We start from the raw sequence: 13,989 nt of genomic DNA on the forward strand, positions 1-13,989 counted from the left end.
TTACGGACTGTTCTGTTTTGACAGATTCTACCTTTTATTTCGCATTGCCTGTTTTGCTATGCTTGATGGATTTCTTTATTCCATTAACTTTCAGTAGCTTTGTGCAATGTCCAGAAGTGTTAAGAATGATTATATCACCTCTGAACATGTGAATTTTGATTATGCACTAACCCTCTAATGAGTTGTTTTGAGTTTGGTGTGGAGGAAGTTTTCAAGGATCAAGAGAGGAGGATGATACAATATGATCAAGGAGAGTGAAAGCTCTAAGCTTGGGGATGCCCCGGTGGTTCATCCCTGCATATTTCAAGAATACTCAAGCATCTAAGCTTGGGGATGCCCAAGGCATCCCCTTCTTCATCGACAACATTATCAGGTTCCTCTAGTGAAACTATATTTTTATTCCATCACATCTTATATGCTTTACTTGGAGCGTCTGTATGTTTTTGTTTTTGTTTTTGTTTTGTTTGAATAAAGTTGGATCCTATCATTCATTGTGTGGGAGAGAGACACGCTCCGCTGTTGCATATGGACAAATATGTCCTTAGGCTTTACTCATAATGTTCATGGCGAAGGTTGAAACTGCTTCGTTAATTTGTTATATGGTTGGAAACGGGAAATGCTACATGTGGTAATTGGTAGAATGTCTTGAATAATTTGATACTTGGCAATTGTTGTGCTCCTAAGGATCATGTTTAAGCTCTTGCATCATATACTTTTCACCTATTAGTGAAGAAATACATAGAGCTTGCTAAAATTTGGTTTGCATGATTGGTCTCTCTAAGGTCTAGATATTTTCTAGTAAGGGTCGAACAACAAGGAAGATGGTGTAGAGTCTTATAATGCTTGCAATATGTATTTTATGTAAGTTTTGCTGTACCGGTTCATACTTGTGTTTGTTTCAAATAACCTTGCTAGCCTAAGCCTTGTATTGAGAGGGAATACTTCTCATGCATCCAAATCCTTGAGCCAAAAACTATGCCACTTGTGTCCACCATACCTACCTACTACATGGTATTTCTCCGCCATTCCAAAGTAAATTGCTTTAGTGCTACCTTTAAATTTCCATTCTTTGTCTTTGCAATATATAGCTCATGGGACAAATAGCCTAAAAACTATTGTGGTATTGAATATGTACTTATGTATCTTATTTCTTATTAAGTTGTTTGTTGAGCGATAACCATGTTCCTGGGGACGCCATCAACTACCCTTTGTTGAATATCATGTGAGTTTCTATGCATGTTCGTCTTGTCTGAAGTAAGGGTGATTTATCATGAGTTGAATGGTTTGAGTATGCATATTGTTAGAGAAGAGCATTGGGCCGCTAACTAAAGCCATGATCCATGGTGGAAGTTTCAGTTTTGGACAACTATCCTCAATCTCTTATGAGAATATTATTTGTTGTTGAATGCTTATGCATTAAAGAGGAGTCCATTATCTGTTGTCTATGTTGTCCCGGTATGGATGTCTAAGTTGAGAATAATCAAAAGCGAGAAATCCAATGCGAGCTTTCTCCTTAGACCTTTGTACATGCGGCATAGAGGTACCCCTTTGCGACACTTGGTTAAAACATATGTATTGCGATGATAATCCATGTAAATCCGAGCTAATTAGGACAAGGTGCGGGCACTATTGGTAATCTATGCATGAGGCTTGCAACTTGTAGGATATAATTTACATAATGCATATGCTTTATTACTACCGTTGACAAAATTGTTTCTTGTTTTCAAAATCAAAGCTCTAGCACAAATATAGCAATCGATGCTTCCCTCTTCGAAGGGCCATTCTTCTACTTTTATGTTGAGTCAGTTTACCTATTTCTCTCCATCTTAAGAAGCAAACACTTGTGTTAACTGTGCATTGATTCTTACATACTTGCTTATTGCACTTATTATATTACTTTATGTTGACAATATCCATGAGATATACATGTTACAAGTTGAAAGCAACCGCTGAAACTTATATCTTCCTTTGTGTTGCTTCAAAGCCTTTACTATGAATTTATTGCTTTATGAGTTAACTCTTATGCAAGACTTATTGATGCTTGTCTTGAAAGTACTATTCATGAAAAGTCTTTGCTATATGATTCAATTGTTTACTCATTGTCTTTACCATTGCTTCGAATCGCTGCATTCATTACATGTGCTTACAATAGTATTGATCAAGGTTATGATAGCATGTCACTTCAGAAATTATCTTTGAAATCGTTTACCTACTCGGGACGAGTAGGAACTAAGCTTGGGGATGCTTGATACATCTCAAATGTATCTATAATTTCTTATGTTCCATGCTACTTTATTGATGATACTCACATGTTTTATACATGCTTTATGTCATATTTATGCATTTTCCGGCACTAACCTACTAACAAGATGCCGAAGAGCCAGTTGCTGTTTTCTGCTGTTTTTGGTTTCAGAAATCCTAGTAAGGAAATATTCTCGGAATTGGACGAAATCAACGCCCAGGATCTTATTTTTCCACGAAGCTTCCAGAAGTCCGAAAGGGAAACAAAGTGGGGCGACGAGGCGACGCCACGCTAGGGCGGCGCGGCCCAGGTCCTGGCCGCGCGACCCTACTGTGTGGGCCCCTCGTGGCGCCCCCTGACCTACCCTTCCGCCTACATAAGCCTTCGTCGATAATAGCTCAAGTACCGAGAGCCACGATACGGAAAACCTTCCAGAGACGCCGCCGCTAATCCCATCTCGGGGGATTCAGGAGATCGCCTCCGGCACCCTGCCGGAGAGGGGAATCATCTCCCGGAGGATTCTTCACCGCCATGGTCGCCTCCGGAGTGATGTGTGAGTAGTTCACCCCTGTACTATGGGTCCATAGCAGTAGCTAGATGGTCGTCTTCTCCTAATTGTGCTATCATTGTTGGATCTTGTGAGCTGCCTAACATGATCAAGATCATCTATTTGTAATGCTACATGTTCGTTTGTTGGGATCCGATGAATAATGAATGCTATGTTATGTTGATTATCAATCTATCATCTATGTGTTGTTTATGATCTTGCATTCTCTCCGTTATTAGTAGAGGCTCTGGCCAAGTCGTTACTTGTAACTCCAAGAGGGAGTATTTATGCTCGATAGTGGGTTCATGCCTCCATTAAATCTGGGACAGTGACAGAAAGTTCTAAGGTTGTGGATGTGTTGTTGCCACTAGGGATAAAACATCAATGCTATGTCTAAGGATGTATTTGTTGATTACATTACGCACCATATTTAATGCAATTGTCTGTTGTTTGCAACTTAATACTGGAAGGGGTTCGGATGATAACCTGAAGGTGGACTTTTTAGGCATAGATGCATGCTGGATAGCGGTCTATGTACTATGTCGTAATGCCCAATTGAATTTCACACTACTCATCATAACATGTATGTGCATGGTCATGCCCTCTTTATTTGTCAATTGCCCAACTGTAATTTGTTCACCCAACATGCTATTTATCTTATGGGAGAGACACCACTAGTGAACTGTGGACCCCGGTCCATTCTTTAACATCGAATACAATCCACTGCAATACTCGTTCTACTATTTTCTGCAAACATCATCATCCACACTATACATCTAATCCTTTGTTACAGCAAGCCGGTGAGATTGACAACCTCACTGTTAAGTTGGGGCAAAGTATCTTGGTTGTGTTGTGCAGGTTCCACGTTGGCGCCGGAATCCCTGGTGTTGCGCCGCACTACACTCCGCCTCCATCAACCTTCAACGTGCTTCTTGACTCCTACTGGTTCGATAACCTTGGTTTCTTACTGAGGAAAAAACTTGCCGCTGTACGCATCATACCTTCCTCTTGGGGTTCCCAACGGACGTGTGCTTTACCGTCACAAGCAGCACCCTCCCAAGTTTCTTCTATTGTTTCTGGAAATAAATCAGGTTATGTGGAGAAGCCTCCCTTCAAGCCCCTTCCTCCTAAAGAAGGGAACGAGGAGAAGGAAAAGAAGAAGAAGAAGGAAACGAAGAAGAAGAAGAGGGGGAATAAAAAGAAAGAGGTAACGGCATATCCCCGCGTGTATAAGATAACGATAGGTAACCGTAAGTATGTTGCTCCTAATGATTATTATGATAATGAATCTGAGTATAATGATCTTCCTATGCCCTTTACCTACATTAGTGATCATGATTTAGAAGAGCACTCTACTTTTGATATTGAAAATCTCTGGGAAACTAATTCTGAAAATGATGATGTTAATAATTTCCATAGTATTAGTACTATCCATGCTTCTTCCCATAATGATATAGAAAGCTCTAAGCTTGGGGATGAGGTGTTTGAAAATCCTTTTGCTACTGATGATTATATGTTTGATACATCTCCTTCTAGTAACAATGATGGTATGATTACAGATGAACACACTGTGGAAGATAACTATTCTATTTCTTATGATGACACTATGCCTCCACTCTTTGACAATTATTATAAAGAATGCTATGACATAGGTTATAATTATCCTTATGAAACTTTTCATAGTTATGATGGGATTGCCAAAAACAATTTCCTTAGTATGCAACTTGTTTACCATGTTCAAATTCTTGATAATGATCCTGTTCTAATTACTATTAATGAGAAGAGTTCTTCTTATGCCAAAATTAATGATACTTTTATGCATATGAACCATGATAAGAATGTTTTAAGTGATGGTTATATTGTGGATTTCATCAATGATGCTACTGAAAGTTATTATGAGAGAGGGAAACATGGTTATATGCATCTTAATAATATTAAGTTTCCCCTCTTTATGTTGAGAATCTTGAAGTTGCGCTTGTGTTGCCTTTCTATGCTTGTTGCATTATGCTTACATGACTTGTTTATTTACAAGATTCCTTTTCATAGGAAGTGGGTTAGACTTAAAAGTGTATCTTATTTACTTTTGATGCTGTCTTTTGCTTCAACTCTTATTTCTTGCGAGTGCATCATTAAATTTACTGAGTCCATCTTAATGGCTATAAAGAAAGCACTTCTTGGGAGATAACCCATGTTTTTATTTTGCTACTGTTTTGTTGTGTCTTGGAAGTTGTTACTACTGTAGCAAACTCTTCTTATCTTTATTTTATTGCATTGTTGTGCCAAGTAAAGTCTTTGATAGAAGGTTGATACTAGATTTGGATTTCTACGCAGAAACAGATTTTTAGCTGTCACGAATTTGAGTTGATCTCTCTGTAGGAGAGTCTAAAAAATATGCAAAATTTCATGAGTAATCCTCAGATATGTACGCAACTTTAATTCAATTTGAGCTTTTTCATCTGAGCAAGTTAAGTACCTCGAAAAAATTGGTCTCTACGGACTGTTCTGTTTTGACAGATTCTGCCTTTTATTTCGCATTGCCTCTTTTACTGTGTTTGAGTGGATTTTTTTGCTCCATTAAATTTCAGTAACCTTGGGTAATGTCCAGAAGTGTTGGGAATGATTGTGTCCTTGCTGAACATGTGAATTTTTGATTATGCACTAACCCTCTAATGAGACTACTTCGAGTTTAGTGTGGCAGAAGTTTTCAAGGGTCAAGAGAGGAGAATGATATAATGTGATCAAGAAGAGTGAAAAGTCTAAGCTTGGGGATGCCCCCGTAGTTCATCCCTGCATATTTCAAGAAGACTCAAGCATCTAAGATTGGGGATGCCCAAGGCATCCCCTTCTTCATCAACAACTTATCAGGTCACCTCTAGTGAAACTATATTTTTATTCCGTCACATCTTATGTGCTTTACTTGGAGCGTCTGTGTGCTTTTATTTTTGTTTTGTTATTTTCATTCTCTGAATAAATTGGATCCTAGCAATCCTTGTGTGGGAGAGAGACACGCTCCGCTTTTTCATATGAACACCTGTGTTCTTAGTTTTACTTTTAATGTTCATGGCGAAAGTTGATAGCTGTTTCATTTCTATTTGGTTGGAAACAGAAAATGCTTCATGTGGTATTTGGTATATTGTCTTGAATAATTTGATACTTGGCAATTGTTTTGAGCTCTCAAGCAGATCATGTTTAAGCTCTTGCATCATGTAGTTTAAACCTATTAGTGGAGAATTACTGTAGAGCTTGTTGAAATTTGGTTTGCATGATTGGTCTCTCTAAAGTCTAGATATTTTCTGGTAAAAGTGTTTGAGCAACAAGGAAGACAGTGTAGAGTCTTATAATGCTTGCAATATGTTCTTATGTAAGTTTTGCTGTACCAGTTCATACTTGTGTTTGCTTCAAACAACCTTGCTAGCCAAAGCCTTGTACTGAGAGGGAATGCTTCTCGTGCATCCAAAACTTTGAGCCAAAACTTATGCCATTTGTGTCCACCATAACTACCTATCATGTGGTATTTTTCTACCATTCCAAGTAAATTGCTTGCGTGCTACCTTTAAAAATTCATTCCTTGTCTTTGCAATACATAGCTCATGGGAAAGTAGCCTAAAAAACTATTGTAGTAAATAATATGTCGCTTATGTATCTTAGTTCTTATAAGTTTCTTGTTGAGCGGTAACCATGTTTCTGGGGACGCCATCAACTGTTACACCTTTGTTGAATATCATGTGAGTTGCTATGCATGTTCGTCTTCTCTGAAGTAAGGGTGATTTGCCATGATTAAATTGTGTGAGTATGCATATTGTTAGAGAAGAACATTGGGCCGCCAACCAAAGCCATGTATCATGGTGGAAGTTTCAGCTTGGACATTAATCCTCAAATCTCTTATGAAAATATTATCTGTTGTTGAATGCTTAAAGCATTAAAGAGGAGTCCATTATCTATTTTCTATGTTGTCCCGGTATGGATGTCCTCAAGTTGAGATCTATCAAAATCGAGAAATCAAATGCGATTTATCTCCTTGGACCTTTGTACAGGTGGCATAGAGGTACCCCTTTGTGACACTTGGTTGAAACATATGTAATGCAATGATAATCCATGGAAATCCGAGCTAATTAGGACAAGGTGCGAACACTATTAGTATTTGATGCATGAGGCTTGCAACTTGTAGGAGGTTTTATGCATAACACATATGAATTATTACTACCGTTGACAAAATTGTTTCCATGTTTTCAAAATAAAAAGATCTAGCACATGAGTAATCCCTGCTTCCCTCTGCGATGGGCCTTTCTTTTACTTTATGTTGAGTCAGTTTACCTACTTCTTTCCATCTTAGAAGCAAACACTTGTGTCAACTGTGTGCATTGATTCTTACATACTTGCTTATTTGCACTCATCATATTACTTTGTGTTGACAATTATCCATGAGATATACATTTTGAAAGTTGAAACCAACTGCTGAAACTTAAATTTTCCTTTGTGTTGCTTCAAAATATTCTATTAAGAATCTATTGCTTTATGAGTTAACTCTTATGCAAGACTTATTGATGCTTGTCTTGAAAGTACTATTCATGAAAAGTGTTTGCTATATGATTCAGTTGTTTAGTCATTATCTTTACCATTGCTTTGAATCACTTCATTCATCTCATATGCTTTACAATAGTATTGGTCAAGATTATGATAGTAGAATGTCACTTCAGAAATTATCCTTGTTATCGTTTAACTACTCGAGGGCGAGTAGGAACTAAGCTTGGGGATGCTTGATACGTCTCAAACGTATCTATAATTTCTTATGTTCCATGCTAGTTTTATGACAATACTCACATGTTTTATATACACTTTATATCGTTTTTATGCATTTTCCGGAACTAACCTATTAACAAGATGCCGAAGTGCCGATTCTGTTTTCGCTGTTTTTGGTTTCAGAAATTCTACACAGGAAATATTCTCGGAATTGGACCCCACGAAGACGGAAGTCAATATTTTGCCGAGACGGACCCGGAGAGCCAGAGAAGGGCCGGAGGGGGGCCAAGGGGGCCCCACACCATACCTTGGCGCGGGCCCCTCCCTGGCCGCGCCACCAGGTGGGGAGGCCACCCCCTGGCTCCTCCGACTCCGCCCTTTCGCCAATATATTCTGTCCGTCGCGAAAACCCTACCACAATCGACGATATTCCACGAAGAATTCCATAGCCGCCGCCATCGCGAAGACAAGTTTCGGGGGACAGAAGTCTCTATTCTGGCACGCCGCCGGGACGGGGAATTGCCCCCGGAGTCATCTCCATCGACACCACCGCCATCTTCATCGCCGTTGCTGTCTCCCATGATGAGGAGGGAGTAGTTCTCCCCCGAGGCCGAGGGCCCTACCGGTAGCTATGTGGTTCATCTCTCTCTCCCATGGTGTGATCTTTATGTGATCATGAGCTTTGTATCACTATTAATCTATGTGCTACTCTAGTGATGTTATTAAAGTAGTATATTCCTCCTCCATGATGTAATGTTGACAGTGTGTGCATCATGTAGTACTTGGCGTAGGTTATGATTGTAATCCCTTGTGGATTATGAAGTTAATTATTACTATGATAGTATTGATGTGATCTATTCCCCCTTTCATAGCTATTGTTGACAGTGTGTATGCTATGTTCGTACTCGGTCTAAATTGCAACGGTCTATTACACACTCTAGAGGTTACTTTAGTATGAACTCCGTAAGTTGTGGAGCTTGTTTACTCCGGCTTGAGGTGTGCTTTTGTAGCCCTACACAATGAATGGTGTTTGTTATCCAACAAGAGAGTGTTTGAGAGTACATTTATTTATTCAGTTATGTGATCATTGTTTAGAGTGTCCACTAGTGAAAGTATGATCCCTAGGCCTTGTTTCTAAGCATTGAAACACCATTTCCAACAAGTTATGTTACATGTTCGCTTGCTGCCATCTTTATTTCAGATTGCAATTACTACTTATAATCATCCATATTACTTGTATTTCACTATCTCTTCGCCGAACTAGTGCACCTATACATCTGACAAGTGTATTAGGTGTGTTGGGAACACAATAGACTTCTTGTATCTTAATTGCAGGGTTGCTTGAGAGGGATATCTTTGACCTCTACCTCCCTAAGTTCGATAAACCTTGGGTGGTTCACTTAAGGGAAACTTGCTGCTGTTCTACAAACCTCTGCTCTTGGAGGCCCAACACTGTCTACAGTAATAGAAGCGTGCGTAGACATCATGGCCATAGGGGGGAGAGCACTCGGGACGGTGGTACGCGATTTACCCAGCTTCGTAACACCTGCTCGAGGACAGGGCCTACTGCTGCTTGTATGGAATTATCTGGGCGCTTTCGCGTTGTTACAATGGTTGTGGTTGTGCCTCTAGTGCTCCCGAGATCCGGTTTATAAAGACGCACGGATCTAGGGTTTACATGGAGAGTCCTAGCTGGATTACAGGTTGCCTAACTACGGTACAATGTCTTGCCGTGTACGTCAAGGATCCGCCTTCCATCTATGTCGTACTGGATCCGGGTCCCTCATGGGCCTTCACGGATCCGGCTTCCTCCGAAGGTTGGTTAGGATCCGACTTCCCTATCCTGGGCTGGACTTCATCCTTTATGATCAACAGCAACTGGGCCGCCCGATAGGCCACATGCCACATCACCGTCTATGGGCCACCCGGGCTTGCCTGATCTAGGCACTGTCGATGGTACACCCATGAAGTATACCCACAACAACATGTGTAGTTGGTCGACGAAAGCCATCAGGGCTACATCGTCAATGGCACTGAAGAGATGAACATGAACATGATAATGTCCATGCACACATACATGCACATGGACTTGGAGCACGGTGGTGACTGCACCATGGCGTGCGCGGTCACCAGCGTGATAGTTGCCGGTACATGCGTGACATACTATGATGTGTACAGTTAGTGCGGAAACATCAAGCTAACCCAAATCGAACTACATCAACTACAACAATCGACACAGTTGGATCGTAAAGACCCTAACCCATTTCGAAAAGGAAGGATCGAAGTTACCATTGGACGAAGGGACATTGGCCCCGTGCGAGGAGGCACCCGTGCCGCTCTTGCTGACGCTGGAAGTGTCGGAGGTATTTCCTATGGTACCGACGTAGACGCTGATGCTCGAGGTGGTGTCGCTGAGCCGGAGATAGATGCAGGTATTGGAGGTAATCGAGGCAATGCATGCCATAGCAAAGGGAGAAACCCGGTGGGACCTCCATCTCCCATCTTGAGCTGGTTGCCCCCGCCACCATGGTCGCCATTTTGCTCGTCGCGTACCCCCATGGGGAGAGGGGGAATACCCTCATTGGGAGCCTCGCTAATTGAATCAGCGTGACCGTCCTCGTGCTCGCCATAGACCTGGATGCGAAGGCGGGGGGGGGGGGGGGGAGGGGGAGGGGTGGCCCACCGGCTTCAAACTCACAGACCATCCGCATGCTCCTTATGGCCCACCGGGGAGACAACATGAGCGGATGTGGCGGAGGAGGCGGAGCGGTGATGCAGACATGAAGACAAAGAGGCGGTTGATGGGAAGTAAGAGCCAGCGAGAGAATGCGGCAGTGACTAGAACGGAGTGCATGCATGAGAGTATGGATGTCTCCCACACTTCTCCATACGTGCAGCAGTTGCATATAGCATTGCAGTTTTTTCCTTGAACACACGCCAGGCCCCACAGAAACTGCCGATTCGAACATCACTACCGAGGCATGTCAAATGGTGCTTTAAAACTCGTGTTGTACATAACGTGGAGGGAGCCAAGAAAACCAAACGACATACATTTTTTGCTTCCAATGGCTTGTTAGAGGTGCTACGAGCTACCAAACAAGCCCTATATTTCCCTCCACGGCGGTTTTTACAACGCTCCTTCCTGTCGGTAGGCTGTGTGCACGCTTAGTGCATGTTCCTTTGCAAGCCCACTTAATTAATCATCTACACTCCAAAACTATATAATGTTGAACAGTGTCTGAACCTGTACATCACTGTTTCCCCAGATCTCATCAATATTCCACGTTGGATTTTAAAAACATACAAAGTAGGTACTGAGGAAGATATTTGCGCCCAGATCTTTCTGAGATGAGAACGACACAAGCGTGTCTCCTTCAGGTGGAGCCGCCGCTTCCTTCTCCTAGTCCTCCGTAGGTGGCCTGGCAATCAGTCAGCTCAGCCTAGGTTGTCGACGCCGGGGGTCCACGCCGCATGGAGATACTTCTTCTCCCTTCGGTCCTATTCTATTTACTGAAAAGGAAGTAATTCAAAGCAGCGGATCATCAAGTGGGCATGGTGAAGGTGGATAAGATGCCGACCAGAGGTGGGCATCGTGAACAGCTGAACTAGCTCGACTCCCAGCTGGATGAAGCAGTCGGCAGTCGGCGGCCATGACACAGTCACCCTGCAAGAAACCTCCCAGGATATTTTCATGCCAGGGGACCGTTGCCAGTTTCCATCGGTCCAAAATTCCAAATTCCGGAATGAAGTCTGATGGCAGCGAAATATGGCCAGTTGCAATGTTTTGGTCCCCAACTACAACTAGGAAGGAGATATTCATTTGTATCCGTCGTCGTCCGACGAAACCACTTGCTAAACCATATGACACTACCCAGGGATGAATATGGGCCATCCAATCTATAGATTGAGCCGTGGAGATGAAGCCATACTGCCAGATTTTGGCCGCCCAACACGCGAGCAGTATAGAGTGTCCTGCGCCGTCCGGAACCAGCAGTATAACCGGATGAGGGTATTTTAGGAAGATCATATTTTGTCCCGCAAGGAAGACTCCATCTCCTACCCCCGTTCGTTCAGTTTGCCCACCCAAAAAAATCCCCTCACGTATTCCGGCCGCCATGGACCTGCACCCCTGTAGTCCCTCCTCTCTCTCCGGCTTGAGCAGCGACGGAGACGGGAACCACCCTTCCGAGCCAGGTTCCGGCCGCCGCCGCCGCTAACACGCAGCCCCCGTATCCTCTCCTCCTCGGTCGATTTGAATGGCCCCTACGAACTAGGGTTCCGGCCATCGCTGACGCCGACCACCGTGGCGCAGCTGGTCAATCTCCGGCCAGGATGATCCGCGGCCATGAAGGTTTCGGAGGGCCGCGGCCCAGCCGGTCAAGTACTAGGCCGAGGCAGACGCGGTGTCGCCGGCGGTTGCCGCCGACCGCGGCGACGAAGCTGCAGGCTGAACAACGACAACGGACTCCTCTGAACAGAAGGTATGTTGTGGTTTCAGCCTTCGATACGAGAACCGATTTTAGGAGATATGAAGACGGATTTTTTTGCCAGAGTTTTGATTTTGCTGCCTTGCCTGCTCGCTGCGGTGACATATTCACATAAATGGTTAGGCTTAGGCACAGGGGCGGAGCTACAGTGTTTGACCGGTGTCAATTGACACCGGCGCCTCTGGCAAAATACCTCTGTATACACAAGCCGGCGGCAAAATAACACCATCAAAAGAGCAAAATGACACCGTCCCACATATGATCCATACTATTATATATGAAACATGGCAATTAGCCTGTACATGATTACTAGGGCCATACCAGTAAATTTATCTCAAAAGATCTTGAGAATATTGTTTCATAGCAAGTGAATAACAATCTGGCTAATTGGCATACTTCAGAATTTATTTGTGTTATCTGTTTCAGGTAATATGGCTGTAAAATCCCTGTTTGTATGTGGAAAGCATATCATTGGACAATGTTGTGGTATTTCACCTTTCTGATAGGTCCATCCACAAACTAGCAGAGGTAACGTACCTAATATCTACAGTTGGTTCTCTATAATTCAATAGCAGTATTTCACAAAAGAGAACCTGTATCATTTTGCTCGAGTTTAAGCTATCCCTTTTTTTCAGTTTTCAGGCAGCGACAATTAACACCCCGGAGCATTGGGCCGGCCATGGTAAGCTTCACATCATACATGACATTGCAAATTTTCTAATCTTAACGATGCATCTTCCTGACATAGTTTAATTCGATCTCAGTGTATGTATTTACTTACAATTGGGTTTCCCGAATCAGGATGCGGAGATGCTGCGACCAAGGCGACCACCAAGGTCTAACGTGGTGGCAGAAAAGCGGGTAATGGCGGGAGCACGCCGAGACGAGGTCGGTGAGGGCGAGGGCAAGGACAGAGGTCGGTGAGGGCGAGGACCCATGTTGGCGAGGGAGAGAACATCTATGCTGGTGTGAGAGGGTACTGGCAAACAACATTTAGTTAACTCTTCGCGCCAAGGCCAGATGAGATCACCGTTGAGATCAAGATCAACATCCAACATTCATCAGGGGGTTGTTTTTCAAATCCACTTTAAACACAGACACTTTTCACCTGCTCTCTGGGTTGTTGTCATTAGCAGATGTCCTATTTAGCTCGGATCTAAGCCTTGTAATCGCTTTCATTGTTGTATTTGATTAAATCCTAGCCGTTTGTTCCAGCTGGCATCACTTCCTCTTGTAAGATGACATCTGAATCTAATAAGGGTAGCTGAAAGTAGTGACTAAATTCGTGTGATTTGCCTGAATTCCCTTCTCGTGGTGAACAAATCGATAGTCTAGCCTACCACGATGGCGGCTGCCTAGGTCAACCCAGAGATGGCGGTGGTGAACAAATTGATAGATCTTAATTCCCTTCTCGTGATGAACAAAGCAAGAGGTGGTGATTCTGCAGTAAGGTTGTGAGAGGCAGAGGCGCGAGCGATCGTCTGAGAGGCAGGGCGATAGCGTTGGTTGCAAATGTGCTGAGATCTTGGCCCATCATAATTCCCTTTACGTTGAAAAAAGACAATCTTTCACTATTTTGTAAAGTTAAAAAGAGGTGGGATGTTCTATACTGCTACCAGCAGTATAGGGTACCGTAAAAACTCTCTGCGAGAAACATCGCTTGCGAGCTTCAGCAAGTGGTGGTTGGTTAGGTTAGACCAGGCGATCAACTTGTACGAACGCACATACTGAAAATGCGTGCATAGATAGATAGACAGATAGACATAATACGGTAGAATATCTAATACTGTACGTTTCGTTGTATCATGGAACTACCTCACGCGGAAGCGACTAAAAATGAGACTTGCTCTATTTTCTTCTCGGCGCATCATGCCATCAATCTGCCGTACGTGTTTCCACTCAGCAAATACCGAAAACCGTGGATAGTGACGTCTGTAAGAGCCGCCTACCTGAACGGACGTCGTCTAACCAAT

The 13,989-nt window shown here is 43.0% G+C and overlaps 1 long non-coding RNA gene across 4 annotated transcripts; it reads left to right on the plus strand.

Moving 5' to 3' along the window:
- Positions 1-11,399: 11,399 nt before the first annotated feature.
- On the plus strand, positions 11,400-13,307 carry LOC127296776 (uncharacterized). Of its 4 annotated transcripts, none has more exons than XR_007848707.1 (4): positions 11,400-12,010; positions 12,166-12,544; positions 12,652-12,698; positions 12,818-13,307. It is a non-coding gene; the product is annotated as an uncharacterized lncRNA (long non-coding RNA). The 4 variants fall into 4 exon arrangements; XR_007848708.1 differs by having other exon boundaries at positions 12,418-12,544; XR_007848706.2 differs by having other exon boundaries at positions 12,443-12,544.
- The last annotated feature ends 682 nt before the right edge of the window (positions 13,308-13,989 follow it).

This window comes from Lolium perenne, chromosome 1 (genome assembly GCF_019359855.2).
Source record: "Lolium perenne isolate Kyuss_39 chromosome 1, Kyuss_2.0, whole genome shotgun sequence".
Taxonomy (NCBI): domain Eukaryota; kingdom Viridiplantae; phylum Streptophyta; class Magnoliopsida; order Poales; family Poaceae; genus Lolium; species Lolium perenne.